This window comes from Mya arenaria, chromosome 2 (genome assembly GCF_026914265.1).
Source record: "Mya arenaria isolate MELC-2E11 chromosome 2, ASM2691426v1".
In the NCBI taxonomy this organism is placed as follows: Eukaryota; Metazoa; Mollusca; class Bivalvia; order Myida; family Myidae; genus Mya; species Mya arenaria.
In genome coordinates this window covers 50,242,215-50,258,575 of record NC_069123.1, presented here as the reverse complement: position 1 = coordinate 50,258,575, position 16,361 = coordinate 50,242,215, and the positions used below count along the sequence as shown (strand labels likewise).

At 35.0% G+C, this 16,361-nt stretch overlaps 1 protein-coding gene across 3 annotated transcripts in view; it reads left to right on the top strand.

Annotated features, from left to right (window-relative positions):
* The first annotated feature begins 3,830 nt into the window (after window positions 1-3,830).
* LOC128206369 (zinc finger MIZ domain-containing protein 1-like) overlaps window positions 3,831-16,361 on the top strand; it is a 103,741-nt gene continuing 91,210 nt past the window's right edge. For 2 of the 3 annotated variants that reach the window (XM_052908788.1, XM_052908768.1), the window contains exons 1-2: window positions 3,831-3,946; window positions 4,173-4,333. The gene's annotated coding sequence lies outside the window, so the exon portion shown is untranslated. Of the gene's footprint in view, window positions 3,947-4,095; window positions 4,334-16,361 lie in introns of those variants that run through there. The other variant, XM_052908775.1, reaches the window with a different exon arrangement.

Sequence of the window (16,361 nt, the reverse complement as noted above, 5' to 3'; positions counted from 1 at the left end):
AGGGGGTATATAGGAGTGAGCTTGTCAGTCGGTCGGTCGGTCTGTCGGTCGGTCGGTCTGTCTGTCTGTCGGTCGGTCGGTCGGTCTGTCGGTTTTCATGGTTTCCGGACAATAACACAGGTGTAACATCAGAAGATACAGGTCAAGTTCGATATTGGGGCTGGTGGGGCCAAGGTCAAGGTCACTGTTACTAAAAATAGAAAGACGGTTTCCGGACGATAACTCATGAAAGGCTAGACAGATTTGAAATTTTTTTGGTACACAGGTGTAACATCAGAAGATACAGGTCAAGTTCGATATTGGGGTTGGTGGGGCCAAGGTCAAGGTCACTGTTACTAAAAATAGAAAAACGGTTTCTGGACGATAACTCATGAAAGGCTAGACAGATTTAAACAATTTTTGGTACACAGGTGTAACATCAGAAGATACAGGTCAAGTTCGATATTGGGGCGGGTGGGGCCAAGGTCAAGGTCACAATTACTATAAATAGAAAAACGGTTTCCGGACGATAACTCATGAAAGGCTAGACAGATTTAAACAATTTTTGGTACACAGGTGTAACATCAGAAGATACAGTTTGGTACACAGGTTTAACATCAGAAGATATAGGTCAAGTTTGATATTGGGGCTGGTGGGGCCAAGGTCAAGGTCACTGTTACTAAAAATAGAAAAACGGTTTCCGGACGATAACTCATGAAAGGCTTGACAGATTTGAACAATTTTTGGTACACAGGTGTAACATCAGAAGATACAGGTCAAGTTCGATATTGGGGCTGGTTGGGCCAAAGTCAAGGTCACTGTTACTAAAAATAGAAAAATGGTTTCCGGACGATAACTCATGAAAGGCTTGACAGATTTGAACAATTTTTGGTACACAGGTGTAACATCAGAAGATATAGGTCAAGTTTGATATTGGGGCTGGTGGGGCCAAGGTCAAGGTCACTGTTACTAAAAATAGAAAAACGGTTTCCTGACGATAACTCATGAAAGGCTAGACAGATTTGAACAATTTTTGGTACACAGGTGTAACATCAGTAGATATATGTCAAGTTCGATATTGGGGCTGGTGGGGCCAAGGCCAAGGTCACTGTTACTAAAAATAGAAAAACGGTTTCCGGACGATAACTCATGAAAGGCTAGTCTTGTCAGCAGTCAGCAGTCTAAATTACTCAACAGATTTAAATAAAACAATACATGCATGATAAAAGAAGATGCAGTGTGCAGTAACCTTGGAGTTATGGCCTCTTTTCAAAGGAATGGTTTGCCATTCCTGTGTCCAGGCGGCATTTGGGGGTATTCGTCACTCCTGTGACAGTTCTAGTTTTATATGAGTAGTGAGTGCAAAGTAGATTATTTATGAATGTATTCCAAGAATTTTATGCATCAAATTGTTGTGATGGACATTTGTAGCTATTCATATTTACTTTCAGTTTTTATTTGATGTAAATGAATGTTTTGACATGACAACTCTTTTTACATGTAATATAAATACTAGTAAGTGTTTCAGATGGTGGCAGTGTGAGGAACTGGTCCAGAGTTGTCCATGCAGTGACGAGTATAACCAGAGGTTATGCTGTTCTAAGATATGACCTGTCTTCAAAGTTAGCTCTTTCTTCTTCTAGTGATTATGGTTTGAATCCTTTTAGATGGTGTCAAAACTTAGGTGAAACTATACTAATAATTTGAAATGAAATAGATAATTATCAACAAATACAGATGTGCTTATTGTGAGGATGTATAGGTGTGCCTTGGGTGAAATATTCAGCCTTCACTTGAAACTGGGAAATAGTCAGCCTGAACTTAAAACTTGCAAATATTCAGACTAGAATTGAAACTGGCAAATAATCAGCCCGAACTGGAAACTGGCAAATAGTCAGCCCAAACTTTTAACTGGCAAAAAGCCAGCCTGAAATTGAAACTGGTAAATAGTCAGCCTGGAATTGAAACTGGCAAATAGTAAGCCTGGAAATGAAACTGAAAAAAACATTCAGCCTTGAATTGAAACTGGCAAATAATCAGTCTGAACTTGGAACTTGCAAATAGGCAGCCCAAACTTGAAACTGACAAAAAGCCAGCCCGGAATTGAAACTGGCAAATATTCAGCCTGGAATTGAAACTGGCAAAAAGTCAGTCTGGAATTGAAACTGGGAAATAGTCAGCATGGAATTGAAACTTGCAAATAGTCTGGATTAAAATCTGACATAATATCAGGATTGCATTTCTTCAAAAAAAATAATTTTTAAGTAAAAAATAAAATGATAATTAAAACTAAATTATTGACCTATCAGGACGTATTTAAACAATTTTTTTTTTTTTTCAAATCCACACGCTTATAATTGATTAGTTTATCGCTTCAAACAGACCAACCAGAGCCAACTATTTTGTGCACTCGATACCGTATATTGGTGTACATGAATGAGACAATTTATATATTTGGCCTCGACGTCATACTTATTGATCTACTCACCTGATTTTGGCTGTCGCTGTTGCTCCCTTGGTATAAATATGTTGAATTTATAAAAGATTTACCATAATCTATACATAATTATGATTTGCTGTGTGTATTGATAATTGCTAAGATATTTTGTGAAGTTTCTGAGATAATTATGTTAACCCTGTGTTACTATAATATTGGTTTAATGTGTTCAAAAGTATGAGCGATTTCCCAGTTAAATTAAAATCCATCCACCATATGAAATTGTCAGTCTCCCAGATCATTCTTCAGAGAAGTGAAGATCTCTAATGACATTGTCCTAATAAAATGCTAAATCGAGAAAACCCCAATCCCTAACTGAATTAGCCTTATAAGGAAGCGTTATCAGTCTTTTGAGCCCTCTCTGGTTTGTCACTATGGCTGTCTTTTATATGATTGTAATTCATCCCAGAGATATGTTGTTTGAAAGAAGACTATTGATTTCCTTTGCTTGATAATTTAAGCACAGGGGAAAGTTGCTTTTCACCCTTTGATTGGGTTTAAAAGAGAGTATCGTATTGCAAGACATAATGGTCTAAAAACTACGGATTCTGAGGAAATATTTGCATTAGCCGGCATTTGTCTTAGAATTAGAAATGCTGTTATAGATTATCAAGTGCTTGACAGCACAAGTCAGAAGGGAATATGGATATTGGCTGGAAGACCTCAAAGGGAGATAATCTTGTAATTCAATTCAGCAGACGACAAAATAATTACTTTATGTAACAAAGGGGGAGAAATCTGTGTTTACAATATTAGCAGATGACAGATTTGAGACCTGAGCAGGCTATAAAACAGGAAGGGAGGCAACTCTGATACATTAGCTGCTGGAGAGACGGAAAGGAGAGCAATTGATGTGGCGTATTGGTTACAAATCACCGAGGATAAAGTTAAGATGTTGTGATGATGATGGAAAGATTGGAACAGCAAACACAGGAGGTGCGTTTTCCTGACTGACTGATGATCACTGCTAACAGTTCTTGTTGAAGATCATTAGGGACAATGAGCATGATTATTTAAACACTGTTGCTAATGCCAGTAAGGGTTTAACAAGCAGTGAGGAGTAGTAATTGATAAAGTTAAGCTGTCAACATTATTGACAATCAGTTATCATTGGTCATATTGGTTTCTTAAGTGATTTGTTAAAATATTAATGAGATGAATGATAAGTTGGATCTGTTTTCTCAAATAAAGAACACAAGGGCCATCGGAATTGGCGCTCTAACTGAAGCCTGATCAATTTGAGAATCTGTTGTGGGGTAATCACTGTGACAGTTTATTGGTAAATCAAGTGATGCGCCTTGGCGTGAACTCTACAGTAATCGCATAAAGAAGCTAGCGATGTCTAATATTTTCTTTGTAATCTGTCGGATATAATCACATAAAGAGGAAAATCTCTTTTCAAGGGTTTTTCGCTATTCGTTTAACACAGTAAAACCAGGTGTCCTCAGTAACGATTCATTTCATCGGCAGGTACGCTGTTAACTTTTGATATGGGATATTGCACCGTTTACATAGTGTGTGTGCTTTTAATAAATTTTGTCGTCTGCTAATATTATCGACTGCTAAATAATTGCTACTCTGGGATCTTTCAACATTGTTATTCTTTTCAGCGACCTTAATACAGCGATTTATTTACACTTAACAGAGAAAATCTTCTAGTATTCAGTGATTTTGATAATTTGATTATTTAATTCAGTGAAAGTGGCAGATCTGAAGTGATCGTTGAAAAAAGTGGAGGGACAGTTGTTAGCAGCAGCAGACGGACAATTTATCGTGCTATAAATAAACTTGAGGAGCTGCTGGAATGTGCACAGGAGAGTGACTGAAGCTTATTAGGAGCAGTATCCCTACTTAAAGGTAATTGAGCTTAACTATCAGTATTATTTACTGTTAACTGCTAATAAAAGGGTTATATGGTTAATGTATTCAAATAGAATACGAGATGAGTTTTAAGGATAATTTTAGTAATAGAAGAAGTTGTTTAAATATTAGATAGTTAGGAATTTGGTATTACTGTTATTGATAGCTATATGTTGTACTGGCGGTAAGACAATATTAGATATATTTGTCTGTAGATTATATTGTAGCTCAACAATGATTCTTAATTGATGTTGACATTGTAGTTATTGAAAAGTGATTGAGTGGCTGTGCGTTTTGAAACGAGCATTTAATTTGTAGTTTATTACAGTGTTTCATTTGATTGATAGTCCTTAAAATTGATAATGTAATTGGTTTTTGTTAGCATGATTTAAAGGACAAATTTGAAATACTGTAATGATGAAGCTGATTCAATTAACATTGCATTTAAGTGGGAGAAAAGTGTCAGCATTACTGATGTATCATTTTTTTATGCTGTGGAAGGAGGAGGGCCTAATGCAATAGTTCCGTGGATGGGAGGGTGAGCTTGTCTGTCAGAGTTTTGTTTTATACCTTTCTCCTCGATAACATGAGCTATTTTCATTATTTAGTGGCAATTAATAAAGTATATTCACCAATATGCATAATTCTACACAATTTTTGTGCAAATACATGGCCCTTTAAACATTAAAAAACTTCTAATCAGAATTACCTTTAACCTTCCAACGCTTGATAAGCGACTGGAGTATATTCAACATGATTCGCAACTTAACATATTTGTTTGTACATATTCTTTCCCTTTAAGTCCTTTGAAATTGTTCAAACCATATTAACGTTAATGTTATTGTCAACTTTTCAACATTACTGTTGTTCATGTCGAACTATTGAGGAAATTATGGCATGCTGAAGATCATTTTGTTTAAAACTCCGGACAAATGTGTCATAAAATGGATAAAAAATTGTATTGATACAGCCCAGTATAAACGTACAAATATATATTGGATGACCCACTCTCAAGATTGGGCAATGTTTTTTTTTTTTAATAAGACGGTCAGAGGTTGTTCGGGTTAGGGTTTTTCATGTTGAAGGCTGTAACTTTGTCATGCAGGGAGAGATTTTTAAATTAATTGGCGCATTTGTCAAGTACATAAAGGTGATGTGTTGCATGCAAGACCCATGTCCCTACCTCAAAGATCGAGGTCACAAATACAGACTTATCAATACAGAATGTTGCTTATTCACATATACAGTATAGTTGGTCGTGTTCTGGATGTAACTTTGTCATGCACTGAGGGATTTTAAAAAAATTGGCAAATGTGTTTGTACAAAAAGACAAGGTGTCGCGAGCCAGACCCACAACCCTACTGCAAAGTTTAAGGTCACACTTAGAGTTTAATCAATATTGAATGCTGCATAAATTATACGCGCATAGAGTATAGTTGGTTGTGTCCAGGCTGTAACTTTGCCATGTAGAGAGGGATTTTAAAATTACTTAGCACATATGTCCAGTACATTAAGACAATGTGTCACGTGCAAGACCCACATCCCTCCCTACATGACCCTTTTTAAAATACTTGGCGTATGTGTTTGGTAGATAAAGATGACTCGTAAAATGCAAGTCGTATTTCTACCACAAAGGTCAAGGTCACACTTACAGGATTATCATTATGGAATGCTGCATATGCATATACAGTATAGTCAGTTGGCCGTGTCCAGGTTGTGACATTGTCATGCACAGATGGATCTTAAAATAAATTGACACCTGTTTTCAGTTATGATAGCTCTTCCTGAATGTAGGCATATTAGTAATTGCATAATCCGGGGGCATTTGTCACTTACTAGTACAGCTCTTGTTTCAAAATTATGTTGATCTTTCTTAATTAAACGCCAATTTTTTCCAGTTATAGCCTTCACAAAATGGAAGCATTTTTTTTAAAAACTATGAACATCTTACAAAGGGAGATAACTAGCTTACATAAAATCAATAACACATTTACAGGACAACAGACAACAAAACTGCCACAGATACAATATTATAATTGTATATTTGTATATATGTGATGTTTGTGATGAAGAAGAGGTTTTTTTAAATTAATAAATAAGGGAGGTAATAAGTCTTTATTGGATAAGTTTTAAATATGCCTGCCTTATTTCCAAATAGTGGATCACAATGAACATAAATAAAACACTATTTTAACAATACAGGGAATATTGAAATATGAGCATATTAAGATTTCACAGTGAAATGGTTACAATAAAGATTTTTTCAAAATTCAATATTTTATATTTCATAAAACTGATCCAACAACAACATTTTGGGAAAATATTGCTTCTAAAATGCTGTTACCTGGAATATAAATATGACATGAATTATTATAAATGGAAGCAATGATGAGGGTGATTTAAAGGAGTTGAATCATATAGATACCATTTGCAAGATGTCTACACTGGAGGCTTTGTACATGAGTACTGCCTGACTACTAGGACCCTGGAAACACACAACATGTTAGAATTTCAGATTTGTTTGGGATAAGAGCACACAGCTTACTTTTTTATTTTCATAATTCATTTATTGCAAACAAACTGTTGATTGCTAATGACATTGTCATTGGACTATTTCTTTGATGGACATAATTGGAAAATTGTCAGATGGTCTTAAAACAGCCATATTTGTCACAGTGATTACTTCAGCTGAGTAACTATGCTTTCAATAACTTGCAATTTCTGATTCTTTCTCCATGACAATGCAGAGGCTTTTTGACACAAATAAGCTACTTTAATTAATAAAATTGCTTGGGATCCAGTAGACAGCCAAGTTTAGTGTCTAATCAATATAAACACAATAATAAATCTCCATTGATGATATTGTAAATGGGAGGAAAAGACTGACATATTGCATGGGGAAACTAGTTCCAGATAGACATTTTCTGGACAATTCTGTCTCTCTCAGAAGATTTTTTCACACAATTTGCTGGTGCTGAACAGATTTATCTTAATGATGAGTCCAACAAATATTATGGAAACCCGTGAAGGACAGTAAATAGGGGTGGAACAAGGAAGAGAAACACCAAACACTGAACACTGACTATCGCCTCGATTTAAGATGCTCCTTAATATGAAATATTCTTTGTTTGCAAGATTTTCACAATAATGATTACAACTATTTACTATTTCGGAAGAATTAACTTAAACATGCCATGTGGTATTTAAAATATGCCAACTGCTGGTCAAAACAAGGTCATTGTAACAGTGCTGATGCCAGTCAGAAGGGACAGACACAGTCTGTATAATAAACCTGGTCAAGGTCATTGTAACAGTGCTCATGGTATTCAGGGAGAGCCATATCACAGTCTGTATCACAAATTGTGGACCAAATAGCCTTGGTCAAGGTCACTGTAACAGTGCTCATGGCATTCAGGGAGAGCCATATCACAGTCTGTATCACAAATTGTGGACCAAATAGCCTTGGTCAAGGTCACTGTAACAGTGTTCATGGCATTCAGGGAGAGCCATATCACAGTCTGTATCACAAAGTGTGGACTATATAGCCTAGGTCAAGGTCACTGTAACAGTGCTCATGGCATTCAGGGAGAGCCATATCACAGTCTGTATCACAAATTGTGGACCAAATAGCCTTGGTCAAGGTCACTGTAACAGTGTCCATGGCATTCAGGGAGAGCCATATCACAGTCTGTATCACAAAGTGTGGACTAAATAGCCCTGGTCAAGGTCACTGTAACAATGTTCATGGCATTCAGGGAGAGCCATATCACAGTCTGTATCACAAAGTGTGGACTATATAGCCTAGGTCAAGGTCACTGTAACAGTGCTCATGGCATTCAGCAAGAGCCATCACGTTCTGTATCACAATTTTTGGACTATATAGCCTAGGTCAAGGCTACTGTACAGCGTTCATGGCATTCAGTGAGAACCATCACAGTCTGTTTCATAAATCCTAGACTAAATTAACCTTTGTCAAGGTCACTGTTTTAGTGCTCATGACATTCAGCAAAGCCATCACAGTCTGTATCATAAACTTTGAATTTATATCCTTTGTCATGGTCACTGTTACAGTGCTCATGACATTTAACAAAAGCCATCAGTCTGTATCATAAACCAAGGATTTCTTGGCCTCATCAAGGTAAATGTTACTGTGAGTGTCATCACATTCAGTAGGAGCCACCACAGTCTGCGTTACAGTACTTATTGTGGTCTTCCAGAGCAGATGTTTTGACAAGATACCAGCAATATAGCAATACCATACATTTTATATAAATGCACAGACCTGAAATTGCAACAGGTCAAGGTCAAAATAATTCACTCAGCATATCTACTTCTGGTACCAATTTCTCGAAACTTCTTAAGTCTCTTATAACAGGATTAAGCTAAACTCTCTATTTTTGTTTTTCAATAATTTGCTTAATATTTACTTCTTTAAGAATTTTTATACTTTAGATAGGAATTATCTGTATGTTTATTACATTGAACCATTTTTCATTAATTAAATTAATTAATTAAATTTAAGTATGTATTTTGGCTAATTGATATAAGCTACTTAAGCCTGTTAAGCTTAAGAAGTTTCGCGAAATTCGGGCCTGGTTCTTTTCTTCAGATGTGGTTGGGTTAACTAGGTATTTGGGTTCAATTCCCAACCTGGCTGTATGCATGTTTTTGTTGGTGGTTGTACATCTTCTGACATGTTACCCCCATGAGACCACATTTTCACATATCATTGTGGAAACAAGTTACAATTATAAATTAAATTTATGCACATCACTTTAATGTTGTATGTACAAGAAAAAACTGTTTTAGTGAAAGATAAGTGTACTTTAGTAAGCCCCCATGGTAGATTTTAACCATAAAGACTAAAATAATGTGACAAGACTGCTTAATCAAAATAAATTGGGTTGTATATTTTGACAGAGAGAAGATAGGTTATTGTATTCACAAGATTACATAAATGAAACTTTACAACTTAAGGAAGTGTGTTTAAATCAACTCTTAAGTATCCTTACAATTACCTTTATAGATACTTCTATTAGAAAGAAAATATCTATCGTCTAATGTCTTTATTGGAGTTGGCATATTGAAACGATAAAAAATGAACGTAGAAAGTTTGTTATTTTTTGAAAACATCTACAATGTTAAATCATTGAAAGTAAATAAAAGATTTGATTTCACATGCTGGATAAGAGCTTCGGAACATTGTGCATGACTATTATGCAATTTGTTGAAGGGCTTAACGTTATCAGTTTTGGTCATCAAACGAGAAAAGCAGAAAATGTCAGTCTTCAATTCACAATGGGGCAATATGACTTAATTGATTTGTATAAAAATCAATATTACAATACATTTAAACAAAGAGTGGTTTGCTAAGCAGACATCAGTGCTAGGAGATATGTTTTGCAGGAAATGTACTGCCCGTAATGAAATTTGTCTGGTAATTAATTCCACACAAGTCAAGATACTCAATGATAAAATATTGATGCTTAAATTGATATTTCAAACACATTCAAAATGAAATTTTAATCATCTAAAGGTCCTAGCAGTTGCTTTGTCCAGATTTCTATTACTTATCAACAGATAAATGTAATCAATGCTTTGATTTCTAAATTGTTTTTTCAGTAAGATATTTCATCAGGGCCTCATTATGTGGACACAATTATGTTCAGGGTTTTTCTGCATCAAAGAGTGAAAACTATGCATACAGTACCAACCACAGTCTTTTGCAAAAACAGGTTGCTGTTGAGGGAGAATTTATGTCATCGCTGTAAATCGTGGGGATATTCTAAGTAAGTACTGCGGTAGCCAACGTGGTGGTACATGTATCACCATGTTCATCTGCTGCTAGCGCACATGCCTTCCGAATACGTGCATGCGGCATATCAGCGAGATGGGGTTTAAGGCAACATATGGTATGTTAATAGGTGCCATGGGTACAAAAAGAAGATTGTAATTGGTACCTTGCTTACAGAATGCCTTTCAAACAATTGCGAGGGTAAACAATGTCGTCCCCTACACGTGATTATTAGGTGGCTGGAATATTGAGTGTTTGTTAAAGACTTTTTGGAAATAGTTAATTGATGCTAAAATATACCTAAGATAGGGCTTTCACCGCTTAAGGAAGATTGCACCAGTAGCTCCGTTCATTTTAGTTTTACACGCATCTATTTTGGAAAAGCAGAGGTTACTGTACGCTTTTGTAAGTGTCAAAACTGATTAAACAATAATGAAATAAGTTTTTACTTAGAAAGTTATCATTGCTCAAAGTGTTTGTTTAAATGTGATTTGTTATGTATGTTACTTTAAGGTTTTTGGAAAATCATGATTAATTGAAAAGCGACTGAGGTCAAACACGCATTCAAAGTTCAAAGCACATTTAAAGACTTTTTGCCTCATATTCATGTGAAGAATTCCCTTTAAAATCACTAGCTTTTTTTTAATAACAAACAATAAATATCATATAATGATATACTTTATTGTATTCAATATATCATATATTCACATTCGCGCAAGTTAAACGCAGGCATTCAAATTTTAGATTAGTGGGAGTAAGGTGACAATAATGTGAAAAAATGGTCTTCAGAAAATTGAAATCAGCTACTCTAGTTACTGTTAATAAACTCTTCACAATGCTGCATATAGAGTTGACTTGATGTGGGGTAGGGATGCGGTTAAATTAAAGAAATGAACACGTGTACAGTATGTTATTATTGTGGGTAAAATAGATTGAAAAGAATAAGTGCTCATTAAGAAAAATTTGCTGCAAAATCTGCAAAAAAATGCGTGGTTGGTAGCATACGCTGTTTTATATGGTATGGAAAAAACAAACAGTGTCATTGAGATTTGTAAGTAAAATGTTATGGGGATGATATTTTCATACTATGCTTACACACATATATAATATGAACATACTCTTTAGATAAGAGAAACAGCAACATCAGAATCAGCACCATTGACAGGAACAGCACCATCTTCTACAGTAGTAACATAGTTCTGTATGTTTTTCATTATATAAATGAGTAACAGTTTGTTTTTAATTGTTTTGCTTGTTTTTCAATTAAAGCATTAAATATAACACCTCGACTGGTGAATAGAAATATTTTTTAAAGCAACATTATGTGAACTGAGTAACAAATTAAAATAGATAACTCACTAAGATGCTATATTTAAAGACGTATCATTCAATTTGGCAGCATGTTTCTTATTGATAAAACAGTCAATTTAAAGAGATATTCAATTTTAATTTTAATTAAGTTGAAATTTGAAAATGTCCTGGACGCCTTTTCCCAAAGATACTTACATTGGTAGGTCAAAGATACTTACAAATGGTAGGCCAAAGATACTTACATTGGTAGGTCAAAGATACTTACATTGGTAGGCCAAAGATACTTACATTGGTAGGTCAAAGATACTTACATTGGTAGGTCAAAGATACTTACATTGGTAGGTCAAAGATACTTACATTGGTAGGTCAAAGATACTTACATTGGTAGGCCAAAGATACTTACATTGGTAGGTCAAAGATACTTACATTGGTAGGTCAAAGATACTTACATTGGTAGGTCAAAGATACTTACATTGATAGGTCTAAATGTAGAAAGGCACTGAACTGGTAAGAGTAAAATTTTAAAATGTCCCTTTATGTAAAGACTGGATGAGATGAGAATGCAATTCTTTAACCTAAATGTGGTCGTACTGCTAATTTATAAATGATTTTCATTTCTAACAAGCTTTTTTTTGTTAATGTGTATGTTATTTTTGGATGTTAAATGACTAGTCAAAATTCATTGTCAGCAGTAACTGCCATGAAATATTGAAACTTGATGGGTTTTTTTAAACAACTCAAAGTAAAAGTGAGACATTTCCACATTTTATTGCCTTCATGATATTCGTAATACCAATCATACATAAAACCTAGTGAAGTGAGGCTATCTCAGTGTACTATATATTTACTTTACAGCGTTTGAATTTAATATCTGATTTAGTAATTTATTCCGTTTCACACTTGTGATAGGAAAATTATAAACACATAAAACGCAGCATACCGCTTTTGATATTTTGTCGTTCTTTTCAATTTGAAACGGAAAGGAAAACATTTATCAACCCATGTTTGAATTAAGGTGTCTTACAAATTTGTAGCCCAGTGTATAGATTTGTTAGATAATAATCAAATTCAGAATGTGAAAAAAAAACGCCTAATAACGTCAAATGCTTTGTAGCATCAATAGCAGAGTTAATCAACAGTAATAATCAGTGGTAAGAATTATGATTTGCGACTTTTAAATAATTTTTATGCAGTTTGAATCACACATATTTCAGCAGACTCATTGAATGGAAACCAACATGAATGAATAAATGTCACTAATTACCATAAGATATAAATTACATCGTTTGTAATATCACTTAAGATGATGAGATTAATTATTAATGTGAATACTTCATACTGTGGTAGGTCCTGATAATGTTTATAAGAGAACTGAAAGGTCTGCCATGCAACAAGAACAAGTCCAGAGTTGCTGTTGCAGTCGATTTGTCAAGGTCATGGAGTTAATTTAATTATTTTATTTTTATGTAATATATTAAACAGCATATTTGAATGTGTCTCAGAGAGACATTCTTGTTATTCTGGGTGGCACTCGACAGCTTTTCAGATAATTCAACATCTTTTTTTGATAAGCTGTAATGTTATCTCCCGCTGAAAGGTTTCGTTAGGTTTATATGTTCTGACGTTGTCTGTCCGTCTGTCTTTACCTCTGTACATCTGAAGCCATTGGCTGCAGAATTTATTGACATAAGTTAATGAAACATGTGTTAAGTGTGTACAACCATTGGAGCACAGACAAGATTCGTCAGGATCGGGTCAGTAACACAAGAGTCATTGCCCTTTTATTAATAAAAATGAAATAAAAAATGTTAATATATCATTACCTTACAGGAATTAATAAAGTTGATGTGATGTGTATATAACTATAGTGTGATGGTGCATGAACAAGGTTTGTCTTGATTTGATCAGTAAAACAAGAGTTATTGCCCTTTAATTACACAAATACAATTGTATCATGCTTTTTTTCACTATTTCATTGATAACGGTAATATTTTAAAATTTAATTTTTTCCATTCCCATTACAATTCTTTTGTCATTTGAATCACTCTTTGCAGAGTTTTGCTTAAACTGTCTTCAAAATGTTCTCGAAAACGATTCATCTGGCAGGTATATCATTTTTCGAATTTGCTTGTTCCAATTGCATATTTTTTTGTTATTTCACTTTTAAGTCTGAATGATGAATAGTTCCATTTAATACTGTAATATTTATTTTTGAAATTGTTTTGTTTGCAGAAGATTATTCTTTTTCATTATCTGCTTCCTATGAGGTATGGAAAGTTACAAAAAGAAAGGGAGACTTAGGGACACTTACATATTACGGTCTTGTCCAAACCAAATAAAAATTGTCAAGGAGAGCTTAAGTTGAGATAAATTAAAACCCTTCACTGCATTGTGTAGATTACAAATCAGTTGAAATAGTTTTGAAACTAACTAGAGAAACAGTTAAGAGTTAGAAAATGAGGATAATAGATCACCCTGTGTTTCCACCATGAGAAGAAATATGTGACTTATCTGTCAATCACTGATAAGTGATATTCTTAAAAAAAAAAAAAATCACCAAAAATGTGTCTATAAAAATTTGCATGATTATTGAACATGCAATATTTTTAATTGTACAGATACAAAATTAAAATTTGCATGAAATGGTCCTCTAGCGCATCGTCATCTCAAGTTCAATATTTTGATCTTTTTCTGACCCATTGCTAGTAATGAGATATAAAAAGGAGTATTATGATAGATTAAGGCACTGTCACATATTTGTAACTAAAATCACGGCATTCAACAGGTTTATAAATACAACTTTGGAATGGGCAACAGATAACATGTCCGGCCTTGTCCAAGGCATCACTGTACATAAGAGTGCCTTGTTATTGGCAATTTTATAAACAAAAAGGTAACAGTGTAATTGGCAGGACATTGTCTTCAGAGCAGGCATTTGCAATTGTCTGTACATTGGAGGATGTTGTCATGGCAGCAGCCTAAATGTCATTACTTGAGCAACAGTATATATGGTAGAGTTTTGAAGATGGCCAAATAATGCATGACATGTGCTTTGCAACAGGCTTTATGACAGGTCTTTGTCCTAAGCAACATGCTTCATGACAGGAAGTTGTACTATGGCCAGACTTTGTCCTTGGCAACAGGCTTTATCACAGGAAGTTGTCCTATGGCCAGATTTTGTCCTTGGCAACAGGCTTTATGGTAGTTCCTTATCCTAGGCAAAATGCATCATGGTACATAAATGTCTTTCCTTGGCAACAGGTTTCATGACAGGTACTTGTCCTAAGCAAACAGGCTTCATGGAGGTTCTTAGTCCTTTGCAACATGCTTCATGAAAGGTCTTTGTTGGGAAACAAACTATTACAGGTGTTTGTCATAGGAAGGGCAGGGTTTTGTGTGAGGTTAGGCAACACTATACATGGTAGGTTTTTTTCGTTAGACAGCACTATACATGACTTGGTTTTGTGTTGGCCAACACTTTCACTGCTGGGTTTCGTTCAAGCCAACACTGTACATGGCTTGGTTTTGTGTAAGCCACCACTATCCATGGCTGGGTTTCGTTCAAGCCAACTCTGTTCATGGCTGGGTATTGTGTGAGGTTAGGCAAGACTATACATAGCTTGGTTTTGTGTAAGCAAACTCTGTCCATGGCTGGGTTTCATATAAGCCAACTCTGTACATGGCTGTGTATAATGTGTGAGGTTAGGCAACATTATACATGGCTTGGTTTTGTGTAAGTCAACTCTGTACATGGCTATGTATTGTGTGAGGTTAGACAATGCTGTACTTGGCAGTGTTTGGTGTAAGTTTACACTGTACATGGCTGAGTATTGTGTGAGGTTAGGCAACACTATACATGGCTTGGTTTTGTGTTAGCCAACTCTGTCCATGACAGGGTTTTGTGTGAGGCAACACTATACATGGCACAGTTTGGTGTCAGGCAACTCTGTACATGGCTGTGTATTGTGTGAGGTTAGACAACACTGTACTTGGCAGTGTTTGGTGTGAGGCAGCACTGTACATGGCTTGGCATTGGCAACAATTCATGTGACAGGATCTGGGCAGAAAATACATGGTGACTAAGTGCTAGGGAACATTGCGCTCTGCAAGAAAGTGGCCTATGTAAAAAACTTTTTGTTTTATGAATAGGGTACTTAATTTTTGCAAACACTGTAATATTGGTCGCATTGCTCAACCAGGCCCTCATAAAACTGTGTTCTCTGCAAGACATTTTTGGACATGATTTCAAATTCTTTTTGCAGGATTTCTCTTTGCTTTGAATATGTGCAAATCATTTAAGGAAATAGAGATCATTGTTTTGCTCATCAATCGGAAATTTGGAAAATATTACATAAGCTTTCGGAAGAACATTGTGTTAGTTTATATAATTATTAAGAGATAAGTTATGTAAAATGCTTGGCATGAAGAACAATTTCTTGAGTGGTTGGTATGATGCTGAGTGAGGTTTCAACACAGGTGGAATTTTCATCTATCTTTTTTTCTGACAAATCTTAGATGTGTTTTTATCTGTATTGCTTTGTTGTTCAACACAAAATCTACTTTTTACTCCACATAAACATGAAATATGGTATACGGCTTCTAATGATAGATCACACCTTGATTCATCATAGGTAAAGAGGGTTGTTTTTTTCCTGGGATTTTTTCCCTCAATTTAGTGATGAGGATATGTGTTTTCTCTTTGAGACTTTGTGATCTAGATGTAATTACCTGGTAAAATATACTATATTTATGATGGTTTTATTACTCACAATAGTTTTATTAGAAGTGTTTTATGGAAATGAATACTTAATATAGCTTGCAGCCAGGCTTATTAAGGAAACAATGTTAAACCTGATATGGGCTTGTACCCTTAATTTGTTTGGTCCTTGTTGTCAGCCTTATGCAGAATAAGTAATAGTT